Here is an 18,991-nt window from a genome sequence, read left to right on the forward strand (position 1 = left end):
ACACACACACACACACACACACACAATGGAATACTATTCTGCCATAAGAAAAGATGCAACAGTGCCATTTGTGACAACATGGGTGGATCTTGAGATTATAATGCTAAGCAAAATAAGTCAGGCAGAAAAAGTAGAGAACCATATGACTTCACTCATATGTGGGATATAAAACAGAAAACAAAAAAAGAACAAGAAAAACAAATGAAGAAACAAAAACTCATAGACACAGACAATAGTTCAGTGGTTACCAGAGGGTAAAGGGGGATGAGGGTAAAAGGGATCAAATGTATGGTGATGGAAGGAGAACTGACTCTGGGTAGTGAACACACAATGTAATATATAGATGCTGTATTACAGAATTGTACGCCTGAAATCTATGAATCTTTGCTAACAATTGTCACCCCAATAAACTTTAATTTAAAAAAAAAAGATGTAAATTAAAAAAAAAATTCTGTAAAGCCAGGGACCGCATCTCTTTCTTATACCTGCCATAAAGTCATAAGTACTCAGTAAATGACTTCTGAATCTACATGAGGAAGGTTCTGTCAGGAAGAGTATATAGTCATCCCGACGTAAATAACCAAAGTCTCACAGAAACATTAACAGGAACCCCTTAACGTTTGTGGCAGGCAGCCTCCAAGATGACCCCCAATGATCCCCACCTTTTGGTACTGACATCTTTGTGTAATCTCTCCTTGAGTATGGGCTTATTTCTAACCAAGAGAATGGCCAAAGTGATGGGATGTCACTTCTGTGATTAGATTACAAAAGACTGAAACTTCCATCTTGATAGCAGATTAGCTCTACTGCATCCTCGGTTTGGACACTTTTAGAAAGCAAACTGCCATATTGGAGACGCTCATGTGGCAAGGAACTGAGGACATCCTCTGGCCCCAACAGCTGGCCAGAACTGAGGCCCTCAGTCTAACCATCTCCATGAAAGTGAAATCTGCCAAACAAAAATGCGAGTTTAGAAAGGGACCCTTTTAAAAATGGCTGAAGAATACGCCATTGTATATGGACATATCACATTCTGTTTGTCCTTTCATCTGCTGATGGACATTTTGGTTGTTTCCACCTTTTGGTTACTGTAAATTGAGCTGCTATAAATATTGGTGTACAAGTTTTTCTTTGAACACCTGTTTTCAATTTTTTGGCTATATACCTAGGAGTGGAATTGCTGGGTCATATGGTAATTCTATGTTTCACTTATCAAGGAAAAATGTATGTGTGTTTTTAAGTCTCTAGTAAATTGTTACACAGTAACAGATAACTAATGCAAAGCTAAAAATGAATTTTGAATCAGACAGAAATTTCCAAAATGTGGATTAATGAACTAAAGGGGGAAAAAACTTACCCTACGTCTTACTGGCAACTCACCATTTCTCTCATAAACAGCATCTACTACATTCTTAAAATGCTTCTTTCAAAGCAACATTAAAAAACCAAAACAAAACAAAAGACAGAAAAACTGCTGTGAGGGCTTTATTGATTGCCATGTGCTGGACTGTGCTATACTATAGAGATAAGAAAATGAAAAAGATATGATCTCTACCCTCAGAGTACATGATCTCCAAGTCAGAATTACTCTGCTAATACTCACCAGGATTCTTTCTTCTCACTTTATACATCCTCCTTGGGAATGTCTTTACTCACATCAAACCTCCTGGATTCCCTGTCTGGGGACTGGCAGCCACCCAAGCTATGAATTTTAGGGTCATTCTTAACCCTTTACCCCTTACTCCTAATGGTCAATCATCAATCATCCAAATTTACCCCAGTATAACTGCCAAGTTCTTGGACACTTCGAAATGCCACCATTTTTTCATCTAGTAGCTTTATTTTTTTTCCTGTTCCACTCGTGGCATACCTAGAAAATCCTTATGCACACTTCAAGTCTAAATAAAAACATAAACTCCTTGTGAAAACGTTCCTTAATTTTATTTTTACAAAATTGCTTTCTCCATCCTTTATGATCATAGAGGAAATTGCATATCCCTTCAGTGTTAGGACACTTGTAACAATGCATGTGTTTTTATTTATTTATTTTTTCCCTGCCACCCCAACAATGCACGTGTGTGTCTGTTTTTTGTTTTTTGGTTGTTTTTTTTGGGGGGGGAGGGCAGTCATGGTCATTGGTTACACATTGCTTTTATGCTACAATGGCATAGATGACTCTTTTAAGGAGGGCGCGGCTCACAGTGGCCCATGTGGGGATCGAATTGGCAACCTTGGTTTTATCAGCATCACACTCTACTGAGCTAACTGGTCACCCCTAATGTATGTGTTTTTATATGTCCAGTCCTTTCTGACCACTCTAGGCTGACAGCCCTCTGCACAAATATTTTGACACCATTTCTTCTGGATATTTCAGGAAGCTAATATAGGAGCAAGTATATAATCTCCAATCAATTCATGTTTGCCGAATTAAAAATAGTCATCAGGATTTATATTGTCGATTCATTCAATTAGCTATCAAATATTTATTGAGTGGCTTCTATGTACCTGACATAGTCTTGGGCACTACAGTGGTGAACCAAGTAGACATAACCCCCATCCAGGGCACAGATAAAAACTAGGAGCCATGGGGCCACCAACAGATGTCCCCAAATTAGCATTCTAAAATTCACACACTTAACCTCTAAAAAGTCCCTCAGGCGCACACAGAAACCTTGTCTAGAAAAAAAATGTGATCAGTTTCTTGGCTCCATGCTCAGGGCATATTAGAAGAACTAAATCATTATGTGGGAGACAGAGGAGAGAAAGAATCCACCAGAGACAGACACGTGGACAGTAGCAAGAAGATATAGCTACAAAAGAGAATAAATTAAGACATTTAGGATTTAAGGAAGAGAGATCAACTATGAAAGAAAAAAGGCAAAGAACAGAAATTTTAAAAGCACAGCAGTTCAGATTTAATGAGGCATTGGAACAATTTGCCCACCCTCTTGACAGCAGTGTAGTGTTTCTGATGTTCACCAAAAAAATGATGACTTATATTCCTAATATTTTCATTTATTATTATGGAGAATTTTGAACATATACAAGTAATCAGAAAAGCATGATGAAAGCCATCGCTCAACCTTGACAACCACCAATTCGGGCCAACCTGGCATCATCCTAATTCCTCCCTTCATATTATTTGCAGCAAATCTCGTCTATTGCATACGTTCATCTGTAAATATTTTTGTGTCTATCTTTAAAAGATAAGGATTCTTTTTAAAAACATAACCAAAATACCATCATGATATCTCAAAGAAATTCACAACAAATCCTTAGTCTCATCAAATATCCAGTTGTTAAAATAACATTTCAGGACTAAAAGTATAGCTTTAGCTGTTTCCAAAATGTCCAAGTGAAATACTACTGTGAAATGTATAACATACTTGTATAAGGATAGCTACGTCTTAAAATCAATAGTAAGGTTTTTAACCCATTATCCGTATTAAAATATGTCTTAAAGCAACACGCCATAATCTATTTTTATACTCTTAATTAACTGGTTAAATGTTAGAGAGAGGGAGTGCTCTGAGAAGTATCCTCTTTGCTAATGCAATAGCTAATAAAGATGTAATGTGGTTAAATTGTGGTACGGTGGTATTTAAATCTCTTTCTTTAATCAAGGAAAGTCCTTTTATAGAAACAAAATCACCTGTTAAGGTAACTTTGTGTACAATCTACAACAGCTCTTTCAGGTTTGAAGTATAACAATTTGATTGATTACTGTTTCAGAGTCATATACTGGTTCCCGGAAAGGATTCTCAGAGATGATATGTTCCCTTATCGGGGGACCATAACCAATCTTGAGAGAATTTCATGTTAAAATTCAGCTGCATTAGTACCGAGAAGTATTATAATTATTCTTCAAAAGGATCATAAAATTAAAAGCAAGTCCAATGAAGCAAGTACTGTCTTTCCCCATGTATAAGACGCACCCTTGGGCCGGCTGAGTGGCGCGATGGTTAAGAACTGGCTTGGGACGCCAGAGGGCCCCGGTTCGGATCCCACATATGAGGGCCAGTGACACTGCCCTCTACAGCTAAGATGCTGAACAACAGCTAAACCTGGAGCTGAGCTGCCAAGAGTCGCCAGCGACGGCGTAGGCTGCAGCCCCTGTGGCAGTGGGTTGCCATGGGCTACCGTATGTAGCCAGCAGCCAGCGTGAGCGGCCAGCAGCTGCAGTGAGCGGCCGTCCAGAAGCCGGCGACTGATCTGCCTCGCCCAGGAAGAGCGCAATGATGGTGCCAACTTGGGCCAGTGAAGCAACGTCCTCCACAACTAGACTGAACAAAAGGACAGCAACTTATCTGTTCCCCTTCCCCCAATTCCCCAGCACTGTTCCCAACCCCCCAATTCCCCAATAAAAATCTTGAAAAAAAAAAAAGACGCACCCTTGCTCAAAAAGTTTGGGGGTCTAAAACCTGGGTGCGTCTTATACAGTGGTTGTAGATTTTTTTATTTGCATTTCCCGCAAGTGATGAGGAGTTGTATAAATTTCATGATGAATAAAACTTGAGTTCAATAACTTTATGTAATACATTTTTTTTCAAATTTTGGGCCCCAAAATTAAGGTGCATCTTATACATAGGGAAATACGGTATAATGATATGCACCCAAGAAATCTAGAATGTATCTGTAACCACAACCTGAGTAGGAAATTAAAGCATTTCTTGGGACACAGGTAGATTGTCATTTCTTCTTACAATTAAAAGCCATGGTTTTGAAGTAAAAGTAAACGAATGGGACTCTGGGTGCCTGAATTGGGAATTGGAAACACGCGGTGCATGTAAGGAACAGCCTGTATGTGTGTGGAGGGCAGGCAGTGGGTTGCTTGGCAAGAAGCTCAGAGCAGCTCTAAGTTGAAATCTGAGAGAGGAAATATGCCTTGATAAAACCTTCCTTTCTTCCTAACATGAACGTGTCTTGGGAGGATTACAGATGTGCTGAAATCTTGTAGCCACTGGGGTGTCCAGTGGGGCCTGGGGCATCATCTCCCCATTTCTCGCCATCACCTCTAACAGTATGCAGTTTCCATGTATCCCAATATGTCATAAAAAATATGATCATTTTTCATGTGTCTGATGATGTGAAAAAACTTGGGAAGCATCAGTGAAAAGAGCTTAGCCTGCCATTCAAGGATCCTGATGGTCTGACCCAACTGACCTTCTAACCTTGAACGCTTCCACGCTATTTATGGAAACTTTACAACAGCGAAAAGGAACTGGTCACAGTTTCACCTTCCACCCATCATGTTTCGCCAATGCTACCGCCTCTGCTTATGGCTTTTCCCTCTGCTGGGTTTCTCCTTTCTCGCCATCTTTACATTTTCGAGTATAACCTATTCTCAAGTTCTGCATTAAATACCACCTGCGCCACAACCATTCCTTTTACTGCACTGGTACATAATCTTTTCTGCCCACCAAAGAGCCACAGGATTTTGTTTTCTGTAGTTTTTAATACCATGTGTAACTTTTAAATTTGTACTATTGTTATTTACACACACAGTTTTTAGTTTGCCAGCTAGAATCAAAGCACTTTAACAGTTAAATTCAAATAAATTCACTCCAGCTAACAATTTCTGAGTATCTTTTATGTGCCAAGTACCATAAGAAGTGCGAAGGATGTAAAAATTAACGTGGTTCCACTATCACCAGAATTACTTAGCATTGTAATTAAAGGTCTAGCTAATACAGTAAGGCAGGAAACTGACATAAAGAGGTATAACCACTGGAAAGGAGACAAAATGATCATTATTTGCAGATGATGACTGTATACCTACAAAGTCAAAAGAATTAACAAATTAAATTTAAAAAAGAATTAAAGTTCTAAGGAAAACTTAGAACTAGTAATAATATGTTTCCACAGGGATTAGAAAACAAAATTAAAATATTTTAAAATATCTTTTTACTACTACATTGGAAAACATTTTTTTAAAAAAAAGCCATGCAATAACAATAAAATACGCTAATGTTGAAAAAAACTTCCAAAATTTTTATGAAACACACACACACACACACACACACACACACACACACACACACACACANAAACACACACACACACACACACACACACACACACACACACACACACACAATGTTTGTATAAATGAAGCATAATATCATGTTTCTAGATGGGATGACTGAATGTAATAAATATGTCAATTCTTTCCAAAGTTACGGAGTTTAATGCACTATCACTCAAAATCTCAAAGGAATCTTTCAACTTGAAAATTCACCTGGACTAACCAGTATATAAAAATAGGCATGTTGTTTAATAGCAAAATGATGAATAGACACAAAGAGACAATTACAAAGGAGGTACAAAGATAAAAAATTTTAATTTCAATTACCAAAAAAAGGTAAAGTAAATTTATACAGTACCATTTTTCAATTATCAAACTGCCTTAAAAAATCTAAATGATGATCTGCAATAATAGGAAAGATGCAATAACAAAGATAATAGAATGTATTCCTAATAGGAATGTAAATCCATGCAAATTTTTGATAAAGCTATTTTGTACCATGTAATTATTAAGAACCTTAAAATGTTTTGACCCTGAAATTGTTTTTAATACATAATCTGAAGAAACACTTAAAAATTCAGTAGAAATATATACTTCTATAAAAAAAATCATGATAGATATAAAAATGTCATTTCTACACCAAAATACAAGGTCCAACAATTAAGTTTGTGAACTTGTTGCAATGATGTTGCTAACCTTTTTTGATATCAGAGGGATTATTCATTTAATTTATAGCAACTGGACAGTTAACCAAGTTTACTATTTGAAAGTGCTAAAAAGTCTGCGTGAAAATGCTAGACGAAAATGACCCGAACTTTTCTCCAACAATTCATGGCTCTTGCATCACGACAATGCACCAGCTCACATGGCACTGTCCATCTGTGAGGGAGTTTTTAGCTAGTAAACAAATAACTGTATTGGAACTCCCTCACTACTCACCTGATCTGGCCCCCAATGACTTCTTTCTTTACCTGAAGATAAAAGAAATATCGAAAGGAAAACATTTTGATGACATTCAGGACATCAAGGGTCATACGATGACAGCTCTGATGGCCATTCCAGAAAAAGAGTTCCAAAATTGCTTTGAAGGGTGGACTAGGCACTGGTGTCAGTGCATAGCCTCCCAAAGAGAGTTCTTTGAAGGTGACCATAGTGATATTCAGCAATAAGGTATGTAGCACTTTTTCTAGGATGAGTTCGCGAACTTAATGGTCAGATATCGTATATAGAACAACAGATATATAGGAGATCAAGGAATTATCCTCCAAGAACACAAAAACAGAGTTAAATTATTTTATCATTAATCACTACAAACTGTCAAGCCATATTAAAGAGTCAAAATTAATCACAAATCAGACTGAATTGAATTGACAGCTGTACTGAGAAAAATAAGTCAACAAGAGGGGTAGGTTAGCGATAGAACCCCAGGAGGAGACAGAGTGGCAAAGGTTGGCAGTACCACATGAGCACAGTGCATGGCCAAATACCTGACTTGTCCTATAAGTATACTGCTATTTTCAGTCATGGTGTTAGAGCCAGATGCCATTAAACACATGGCTGCTCTAAAGTCCTCATTTCTGATAAATTTCTGCTTTATTCAGTTGACAATTTCATAGCAAAGAAGGATGAGTAAACAATGAAGAGTCCAGGTCTCTGAACTTAATTGTGGCCATCAAAGAAGAAATGGTTGATATGTTTTCCTAGCGACCCTACAAGTATTACCCAAAATACCCAAAAAGTCATTCATGCTAGACTTTAGGGTTTCAATATAATCTTTGGAGGAAGAGGAAGAGGAGAAAAAACAGCTTGTGACCAGTCACCCTAAAGAAGATAGTTAAAAGAGGATGAAACTACAAGAAAGACAAAGAAGACTAAGCCCTAAAAATAAATTTATTTTTGTAAAAATGTTAAAAACAGGTAAGAAAAAAAAAAAGAAACAGGGATGGCATAAAAAGAGTGATTTTCAATCTGTAAAGAGTTAATAGGAAGATAAATTTGAAGACAGCAGCAAGTGCTTTAAGTTAATTCAAGTCTCCAGACTCAGACAGATTACATACCAAGATAGCAAGAAAAACTGAGATGTCATCACGAAACCAGTCTAAATGTTATGTAACCATGAACAATGGGAAAGTTACCAAGAGACTGAGAATAGGCAAATATCACCCCAGATTCAAAAAACGGGATCATCATGAACCATCATGGGGTCACTAAGAAGTCGTCTTCCAAAATAATTCTCAGTTCCTTTGGACTGACTTGTCAGGTTGGTACATTTGGGGGATACCATAGTATGAGATCATTTCAGTGAAATATTTAACAAGTCTCTTGTTGTATCCTTGGGCAAGAAAGAAAGAGAAAAGTAGATCAGATGACAGTAGTTAGGCAGCCTTGTAAATAACTAACAGCCATACCCTAAAACTCATGGACTTGTGCCAACATGGAAGGTGTTGGATCTTCTATGATTTGCAACCAACACTGGATCTCACAGCACTGCACACATAACTCTATTATAGCAATTATCACACTACAGTATAGTTATATAATTACATGTCTACTATTCCCTATAGCCTGTGAGCTCCCTGAAGGAATGATTACATTCTAGTCAGCTTGCTAGCCGTAGCAGGGAGCATGAGACTGGCACAGAGTCGACGATTAGATACATGTTTATAAATTTTAATTGAATGAAAACTTTGAAGGCATCATTTCAAGATTTACAGATGGCAAAAAGTTGAAAGAAACTGCTAATATGTTGGACAAAATAAAAGAAGTCCCAAAGTTCTTGACAAGCTGGAACAATAAGCCAGTTCTTACACAAGGAAATTTAACAGAGATATAAGTAATGTCTGGAGCAAAACCAACTGTGGAAGAACAGAATGGAAGAGACCTGACTTAAAACAGCTGGGTGTTTTGACAGCCTATCCAATATGAACCAGTGGGGTGCTGTGGCACATACTGTTGGCTTGAAGAGAAACAAAGTGCCTGACAGGAGAGAGATTAGGGTCGCTGGTCCGACCACATCGAGAGCATCACGCTTCTGCCTACATGTTTTACAAGGGACCACAACAATTTAAAACTTGTCCAGAAGAAGGCAACAAAATGGTGATCGAGTTGGAGATCATCGAGTATGGAAAGTAGTTGAAGCAATGAAAGCTATTTAGCTTGGAAAAGGACTGTTCAGAGTATATAATAGCAAGTTTCACATTTCTGAATTATTGTCTAGGGAAGATACGTTATTTGTGGAGTATGGGTCCACAAAGCTGAACTGAATCCATTTGAGCAAAGAAACAGAAAGTTAGATTTTGGTCAATTGTAATGAATTGTATTCATGAAAACTCTTCAGGTATGGGAGCTACTGTGGGAGTACTCAGTTTGAGGCTGTACAGCCACACCTCAGGGATTTGAAAAGGGCAAATTCCTTTCTGGTGTATCAAGTTTGACTAAGTAACACCTGATTTAACATGTATGGTTTCATTTTATTTTATAAGATCAAACAACTGTAAGGTAGGCTGCCATAACAGGCTTCAACTGACCTGTGGGGACTCACTGCTGAAGGAAATTGCTACACAACTTTTCTGATGTTGTTTTTGAAATAGATGGCTTGGGCCCCTGCAGCAGATGCACCTATAACCCAGAGTGATGACAGATATCTGTACACACTGCCATGTCTTGTGTGGGTCACAGTTCTTCAACATGCCAGCAGGTATGGCAGACCTGGAACATCAAGCTAACATGTAGGTACACTGAAAAAAGTCTATAAAAATACTTGGGGTGATCAGGAAGAATGAATTTCTAAACTTTGCAACCATACCCACCTTCTTCTGAACACTGGATCCCAGACTCATGGACTCACTGAGAACAATTTTCCCAGCAAAACACTTCGACTAATCAACTAATGGATAGTATATATTTAATATGCAATTTTTCAAATATCCTTCAAATACCTCCAGCAGCCAGTTGCATCGCCAGTGATACATATCTACATGCTTAATATAATTCAAACTCTAAGCAGAATTCAAAAGTGAATTAAATAAAATGTGACGTCTAGTGCAACATCAGCAAGTCAATTTTTCAATGCATCTTGACGAAATGTAAAAATATCATCTGCTTTTTTGTGACAAACAAATCTGTGCCATTAATCATATGCTTCCAGCTGTAACAACTCACATTCAAATTAAAACCATGAAACAGCATCACAGTGTCAAGATTCACACAAACTGATCTTTTAACAGATTGTGAGGAAGGAAAAAAAAAACAAAACCATACATTAAAGGAAGAATCTGGAGACAATGTTACACAATAAAGACATCTGAAAGAGCTTAAGCAAACAAGCAGATAGAATTCTGGTTTTTGAACTGCACAGAAATAAATGTTAAACAAAACTCACAGCCTGTTCTTAAACAACGACTACATCATAAAAAATATTTCTTTTTATAGCCACAGGCCTGAGACTTTTGCTGTTTATATCTCTCTCAGCATACAAATCCATAGTACTGCCAGGACTGTCCCCTCTGACTTTACTGGGAAGCCAGACAGGAGAGTTTGCCTGGGTTTCTTTCAGTTTAGTTCAGTTCGTGTCCAAAGCTGGCCCAAGAATCATCCCTTCTTCAGTCACTACACTCCTGCCTGCCAGTTACACAGCGCCAAACGTTTCCCTTCCAGCTACAGATATTAAAACGTTTTATTGTTTTAAAACTTGATTTAGAACTGCAGTAGATAACTTCTTTTGCTTTGGGCTCCCCCAGATCAGCAAGCTGCAGCAACATTCAAACAGTGCAACAGCATTCACTGTGCATTAAAAACAAGGAGGGTGCCAAGAACCAGCGAAGTGATATATTCTAGGTTAGCCATGTCAGGCATGTTCCAGCCCCAAAGAAGGTTTCCTGCGATGCACACAAGGCTGTCCTGTACTTGCTCCTTTGTGTCCTCCTCTGGTGACCTGCCTCGATGAACTCCCTGGACAAGTTTCCTAGGCAGGGGCGGATGCATGGACACGGTCCTCGGAGCCTTTCCTTTCTGCCTCGGGGCTCACACTGTATTTCTATGGGGCTTTACACTTCTAGGCTATAATCTGGCAAGCCAGTTTTTTCCCAGCTCTCAGCTGACTTCTCTTTAAATCGCACCCCAGCCCTAGCCTATCTGAGATGAGCCATAAGATACATATGAAAGATATAAAACACTGAAAACCTAAACTAGTAAAAATTAAAATGTTAATTGCCATACCAGCAATCAAAGTTAACAATTCAGCTTCTTCAATTAATAAACCAAGATGAGGCCAAGGTAGTTATCAAGATATGAGATATAAAGATAGGAGACGAGTAAGAATAAGAGCTTCAGCTCAAAAGCTTCTATGATCTCACTCATGAGATTTCCGTATCATAAGCTCGTTATTTCTTTGCTCTCTTTCCCTCTTTTAAAGACATTCTGTCCCAGATGATGGACAAAGGAGTATATTTTAATTTCATAACAGCCTATAAAATATTTTCCCAAAGCCATTTAACCTGAAGTTAAAGTTGTGTGTGATAGTTGCACATGATGGATTCCAGGGAAATTTGAAACCCAGTAAAATGGACTAGCATCCTTTTAAGAGAAGATGCTTTTGAAAGAAAAGTCGGATGAGGAGATATGCAGAATATTGCACCGAGACTTACAAAAGGGAATTTTAGAGTAGTGCCTTAGAAATGGTCTTGAAAATATTTAGCTAAATCAAATAACTTAAAATATACCAGGACGTCAATATTTAAAGAAAATTTAGAGTGAACCCTTTTACAAAACCAATAATTCTTTCATAATACTACAATTGATTTAAGAAGACCTATTAACTTGTAAGTCTCTTATTTTTACACATAAGGTTTTCATAAAGCAGAGAACTATATACTTAAAACAGCAGGACCTCAGTAATAAAATAAATAAGAGACAACTCATACCCCACTGATTTTTGCAAAAGCACAGTGTCCACAGATGATAACAGTACTGAGGTGTCGTGGTGGTGCCCAAATCACAGTAACCTAAAATCCCAGCGCCACTTTATAGAGTCTTTTCAACAGTATACTGCATGCAAATAACGGAACTGAAGTAAACTAGGTCCTTTTAATCTGGGTGGGCCCTCAATGCTTCCTGCAGAAGGCAGTGCAAAAAGGTTGTCCTTGATTTATTAAGAGAAAAACTGTAATATTTAACTTTGTTTTCAAAAGGCCTCATTTTGTTAAATCATGTCTTGAAATATTAGAGAAGAGTGCCCATTAGTCTTTGACAAAAGCTTTGGGGGATAAATCTTTCAAGGCTTGCTAAATTCACACCCTTACTCTCTGATGCAAATTAAAACACACACACACACACACACACACACACACACACACACACACACACACACACACACACCTTTAATTGAGCTTCGAGTCAAATTGAGCAGAACAGTTTAGGGAAAGGCAGAATTAGGTGGAACACAGCATTCAGAAATATTATAACCTTTTTCAGATTAGAATGGAAAAAAAAATCAGTGGAAAGTAACATACATAGTTTCTTGATGTTTTTTCCTTTTTCCCTCCACTGACTTGAATAAAAACAAAATTAAGACAGCTGAAGGACAGAAGACATGGGGCGGGGAGGTTCATCCAAGCAGAAAGCTCTGTGTTGTTTTAGTTCCAGGAAGAACCAGCACAAAGGACAGGTTAGGGTTCTATCTGGAGGACAAGAAGATGTTTAATACCTGAAGCAAAAAGGACCAAAATTCGAAGGACAGGTTCCAAGGTGCAAAGCACCAAAACATCAAGCCTGCCTACACAGGACGAAGAGAAGCCATTTAACCTTAAAAAGAGAAGGAAGGCCAAGTGGCCTTAAAAAACATAAGCCACGGCAAAGGCTGACAAAAGTTAAATATTTAGAAAACAAGAGTCTTCAAGGTATCTTGAAGGTATCTGGCCCTCATCTGAAGTATTTGTTTTTGTCATTTATTTTACCCTGAATTGTTCTTCCTTCATTTTATGTAGAAAACTGGGACTCATATGGGATCTTTCCTCTCAGCTCCCTTGCATGCATGGGCCCTGTCAAGGATTTGAAGAAACAAAGAAAGTAATGTTGAAGAACATTTAAAAAGTAATTTTACCTAATAAAAAGGTTCTTGTATTCAGTATCACTGTCTTTTATCCACAATATGATGTCTGATACATCTGTTAAAAATTTCCTAGGGTAATTAATTTGATTTTTGTGTTTGAGTCATCCAAATCTGTGGCAAGAATAAAATTTAGCTTCATGACAGTAACACACACAACAAATTCAGAAAGGGGAAACAACTTTTAATGGAGCCCTAAGAAAACAAATCTATATTTACCAGTTTTGGAGGATGTGGAGTAATCTACATTTCAATTCTGAAATTTCTACTGCCTGTCATCATTCTCACCCAGAGCTAAGAAGACTACAAAGTCAAATGGTTTCAGTGTTTTCCAGCCTGATACTCGTATGGTTTTCTATGGACACACATAGAATCTAAAATGACTAGGAAATTTTGTTTAAAGCCTGTTCAGAAATACACCTACAAACTATGTATTTTTCTAGACTCTAGATTTAAGGTATAATCATTTTGGATCTTAACACATTAACACTTAAGTACACTTCCACCTGCTCAAGGAGAGATAACAGCCCCACCACTTGATAAATATTTGTGAAAATAGACAACTATCTATAAAAGAGTAACAACAAAGGCACCCATGTTTAAAACATATAAATGTATCTATCTGACTATTATCTGTGTTAAAGTCCCACACTCAGCCTGACAACTAAGCTCCCAAGAAGTTGCCTCTGCATTTTTCAACTTCCCAATTTATATCAGGTCTATCCTCACTCATTGGGATTTAATCTAATTAGTGAGAGGAAAAATTCATTGATATCTAAATCTATTTAGAGAATTTGGGGGAAAAAAAGAAAGAAAACTGAAATAGGAAAAAGTCAGCACTCCGCCTTTGAGCCCTCAAGTGTGGACTGTTTAATAATATGGTAATCCAATCACCAGCTCTGGTGGTACCACCAAATTTAAAATACACCACCATCTTAAAGAAAAAGAACATGGCAGCAGTGGCTCCCACTCCATAGAACTTGCTAGGATCACTGATGGCAAAGTACAGAGACAAAATATATTATGTTCCACTCTCTTAGCATATTATGTGTAGAATATTGCTGCAAAATAACATACACATATCAGTCTCAACCAGGCATTTTGCTGAGACTTGCAAAATGAAACAAGGAAAAATGCAAATGAAAATTATAATATTTTTTATGGTTAAATAAGGTCTGGTTGGAAAACTTTAACCAGAGGTACAATCTGGATAGCATAAGATCAGCTCAAGAAGATAATTTGAAGCTATAAAGGTTCCCAGACAAAAATTGGTATTTTACAGGCACAAAAAAATGGAATTCTAAAACACTAATTATTCTAATGTGGATTGAAAGCTGATGCTTTTTAACATATTTTTCCACCTTAGTGTTATTACTATTGGGGTTTTTCTCCCCCCTGAACTTCATACTTTCTATAAGATCTGCATCTTGCCAACTATGGAATGACTAACACAAATACTTTTCATAAATATAACCACTAAGGCTGGGAAGAGAATATCGCATCCCTTTGGTTTTGAGTATCCCTATGGAATAAACCACAACTGGTTTATTCTGAGAAATCTCCCTCTCTTTGTATACTGAATCTGACATATGTATTTCTTTGTTTAATTGAGTGTTGCTGTGCACAGCAACAGATCAATCTGTCTTCTTTTATTAGCACTGAGATTTTTTAAACCTATACATTAAATTGATGGATTTGATAATATCTTGATCTTAGAGTTTTAAGTGCTTACGTATTTAATCTTAACAATTCAGCAAATATGATTATCTAGAAATTGATATTTTTTTGAGTTTTTTCCCAGTCACATTTATCTTTTTTTTTTTAAACCATGAACATTAACTTAGCTTATTTACAATAACTCCTTACTGGAAAGCAATCCAAGAAGAGGGTCATCAGTGCTCCGCACAACAAACTTTCAATAATTTTTATCCTGAGATGATTAAAAGAATGTTTTCTAATTTCTAAGGGTATAGAACCTTTTTAATAGTTTCACTGTGGTAAAATTGACATACAATAAACAGCACATTTGTAAAGCATACAATTTGATGAGTTTTGACATATGTGTACATCTGTGAAACGATCACCACAATCAAGATAATAAGTGTATCCATCATCACCCCACATTTTCTCATGACCCTTTGATACCCCCATTCTACCCATCCCTTTGTCTCCTGTCCCTGTCCCTCAGGCAGTCACTGAAATACTTTGTCACTAAACACTACTTTGTATTTTTTAGAACTTTATATAAATGGGATATAAATTTATCGCAGATTGGTAATACTACGCTATATGCTCCACTTTGTCTGGCTTCTTTCACTCGGCATAATTACTTTGAGATTCATCTACGTTGTGGCAAGTACCAATGGTTCACTCTTTTTTATTACTGAATACTATTTCATGGTATGGATATACCACAATTTGTTTACCCATTCACCAATTGATAACATTTGGGCTGTTTCCAGTTTTGTCCTATTACAAATAAAGTTACTATGCACGTCTTTGTATAGGATTTTGTGCAAACGTAAGTTTTCATTTCTCCTAAGAGTAGAATGGCTTGATTAGAAGATTGGCTTACATTTACCTTAAGAGACTGCCAAACCCTTTTCCAAAGTGGTTGTACCATTTTACATTTCTATTGGAAGTGAATGAGAGTTCCAGTTCTACATCCTTGCCAACACTTAATATATTCAGGCTTTTTAATTTTAGACATTTTAATGTGTGAGTGGTTACTTTAATTTGTATTTCCCTAATGACTAGTGATGTTGGGCATGTTTGGATGTGCTTATTTACCTTCTTCGTATTTTCTTTGATGAAGCATCTGTTCAAATTTTTTGCCCATTTTTAAAAATTGTTTCTTTTCTTATTATTGAATTTTGAGTGCCTTTTATATAGAGACCAATTCTTTATTAGATATATGATTTGCAAATGTTTACCTAGTCTATAGCTCATCTTTTCATTCTCTAACAATGTTTTTCAAACAGTAAAAGTCTTTAAGTATTACAGACTCCAAGTTACCACTTTTCTTTTCATGGATCATGCTTTTGGTGTCCTGTTCAGGAAATCTCTGCCTAACCCATGGTCACAAAAATTTTCTCCTATGTTTTCTTTTAGGAGTTTTATAGTCCAGGTTTTACATTAGGTCTAGGATTTATTTTGATATAATTTCTGTACATGGCATGAAGTTAAAGTACTTTTAAATCTTGTTTCATGTGTCATTATTTGTCTATTTGCTTTAATTTCAAATTTTACTGGATTTTAGTCAGAAAAGACATTATATATGGTCATGTGTACAAAAATTTTCTGTGTATTTCAAAGGAATATGTATTTTCTATTTGAGTATAAAATTATATGTAATTGTCAATTAGATCAAATTTGTTAACTAGCTATTTAAATCCTTTATACATTTTTATTGATTTGATCTGTTGTCTTCTGAAAAAAGTATGGCTAAATTCTTCTACTGATGAATCTATTGACTTTTTCTTATATGTAAAAGTTTATGATTGCTCAGTTATCTTAGTGTATCTCTTTTATTCCAGTAAATACTCTTTGCTTTGATTTTCATTTCATCCAATATTAATATTGCTGCCGGTACTTACATTTCAATGGTCTTTTCTTAGGGTATCTTTTCTATCCCTGCATTTTTACCTTACTGAATCTTTTAGCTGTAGAACTGTTTCTCATCACTATATTTAGCTGAATATGTTATAAACATGTTTATGCCACTCATATTATAAAAGGGGAATTTAATCTATTTACATTTATTGTGATTACTGATGTACATATAGATATTACCTATTTATCATAACTTTTTTTGGTTATTTTGTTTTGCTACTTCTTTCCATTCTTGCATTTTTTTTGCATTTTGCTGAATTTATCAAATAACTTTTGTTTTCTATCTTTACAGTGTATTCTCTTTCTTAAAAAATTTCTTTAAAAAATTCTCATGAAATTCATGATACAAAAAAAGCAAAAATTGTAATTGATCCCAGTGAACTCTCATTCAATTCTCTAAGATAATTATATTAACTGAATATGTAAGCTTTCAGACATTTTTTTAAGAAATGTATATATATATATATATATCATCCTATTTTATTCTTGTAGTATTTACCCTTAATAGTTAAAAAAATACATATTTAAACTTCAAATTTTCTCGTTAGCTACAATCTACATTCTAAATAAAAAAGGATAGTTTCATGGCTCTTTCTCTTTACCTGACTCTGCCATCTCCCATATTGAAATCAGAAATAATGCTATTTCTTGTGTGTGTGTTTCTGTAATTACAATTAATGGTTTCTTCACAATATGCCTAGGTATGGGTCTTTTTTGGCACTCAGAGGGCTCATTAAATCTGAATACTCTTTTTTTCACATTTGAGCCTCTTTTTCTATTATTTCTTTGATTATTTTATTCTCTGCAGTTTCTCTTTATCCTCCTTTTAGAGCTCTTCTTAGAGGGATGTTGGAGCTTTTATAAATATTCCTTGTTTCTTAAAAGTTCTCTCATACTTACAAAATATTCCTTTTGCAAGGCATTCTGAGAAAATCACCTAGCTCAATCCTGAAGTTTCAATAATTTACATCTGAGTTGTGTCAACTGACATTCTCATTTAACATTTTAAAGTCAATTTATAATTTCCCAAGTTCTGTGTTAGAGTCTTTTTCGTTAATTCAAAACCTTCCTTCCTCTCCCTGAATGTCTTCTTCTGATCACTCTATTACCTCTAGGTCCTCAGATATTTTTTCTTCTGACTTTTCATTGGGTGTCTTTCTTTCATGGTGTTGATTTTCCTCATTATTGTGGTGTGTCATTATTATATGTTTATCTTTTGTTTGAGAATTTCTGTTTGCCAGCTCTTTTGTTTACCGCTGACTGTTTCCAGTAATTAATAGGGGCAGATAAGTTGCATGTCTCCTGTGTGTGTGTGGGCTTTCTAACCCACCTGGCAGTCAGTACATTACTGGGGCAGTGCCCCGCCTCTCTAATCCAGCACCCACATTCAAAGATTTAGTTTGTGGGTAAACACAGCTGCTATCTACTACTTAACACAAGGAGAGAGGAAAAATAAAGGCAAAGCTCCAAATGTAAAGTCCCAATTAATAACTCTGATAAGCTCCTTGATTAATAATCCTGATGAATTCCCCTTTTATTTCATGTCTCCGTTGTCTGTACCTCAAGCTTTGTCTTGCTTTCCTTTAGTTATTATAGATTTAAGTTTATCTTTGTTATAGATTTTATATATTATTGTTTCTTTTCTAATATACTTTGTCATTTCATGAAATTTTGGCATGGGAGAGAGTGAATAGACACATTTAAAAAAATCAACCTTCAATTTTGAATCACAAGGACTTCACATATTTGTATTAAAAAAGTAACTTTATACGATAAATTCTTCACATTATTACCTCTCACAATGATGCCATTAATATCAGTGAATTTCAAGATTCAAATGATCGATGATGTTCAATAGAGCCTTCCAACAATACTTAGGACCTTAAGAAATTAAAAGCAACAAATCGTGATGCCTGAAAACAAATCTAACCAGTTTTATTTTGTTCAGCTTAAGGAAATTGCAGAGAATCAACCTAGTCTGGTAAGTGATGCATAGCTACAAACATTATATTATATTATATTATATTATATTATATTATATTATATTATATTATATATATTATATTATATTATATTACATTGCATTATATTATATTACCTCTTCCAACAATTGTCAAGTTGCCATTGCAATTACAGGAATCTAGTAGAGCTGTTTAATTTTTTCTGAGAACTTCCATAATTCTTATAGCCAACGTCATTCTCCCATCAAAATATCCAAAGAAATGGGCTTAGACGAGTGTGTGTATGTG

General features: G+C 36.0%; 1 protein-coding gene across 8 annotated transcripts in view; it reads right to left on the minus strand.

Moving 5' to 3' along the window:
* ARL15 (ARF like GTPase 15) overlaps positions 1 to 18,991 on the minus strand; it is a 397,343-nt gene that overhangs the window by 204,477 nt on the left and 173,875 nt on the right. The window lies entirely within an intron of this gene.

This window comes from Hipposideros armiger, unplaced genomic scaffold (assembly GCF_001890085.2).
Source record: "Hipposideros armiger isolate ML-2016 unplaced genomic scaffold, ASM189008v1 scaffold_60, whole genome shotgun sequence".
NCBI lineage: Eukaryota > Metazoa > Chordata > Mammalia > Chiroptera > Hipposideridae > Hipposideros > Hipposideros armiger.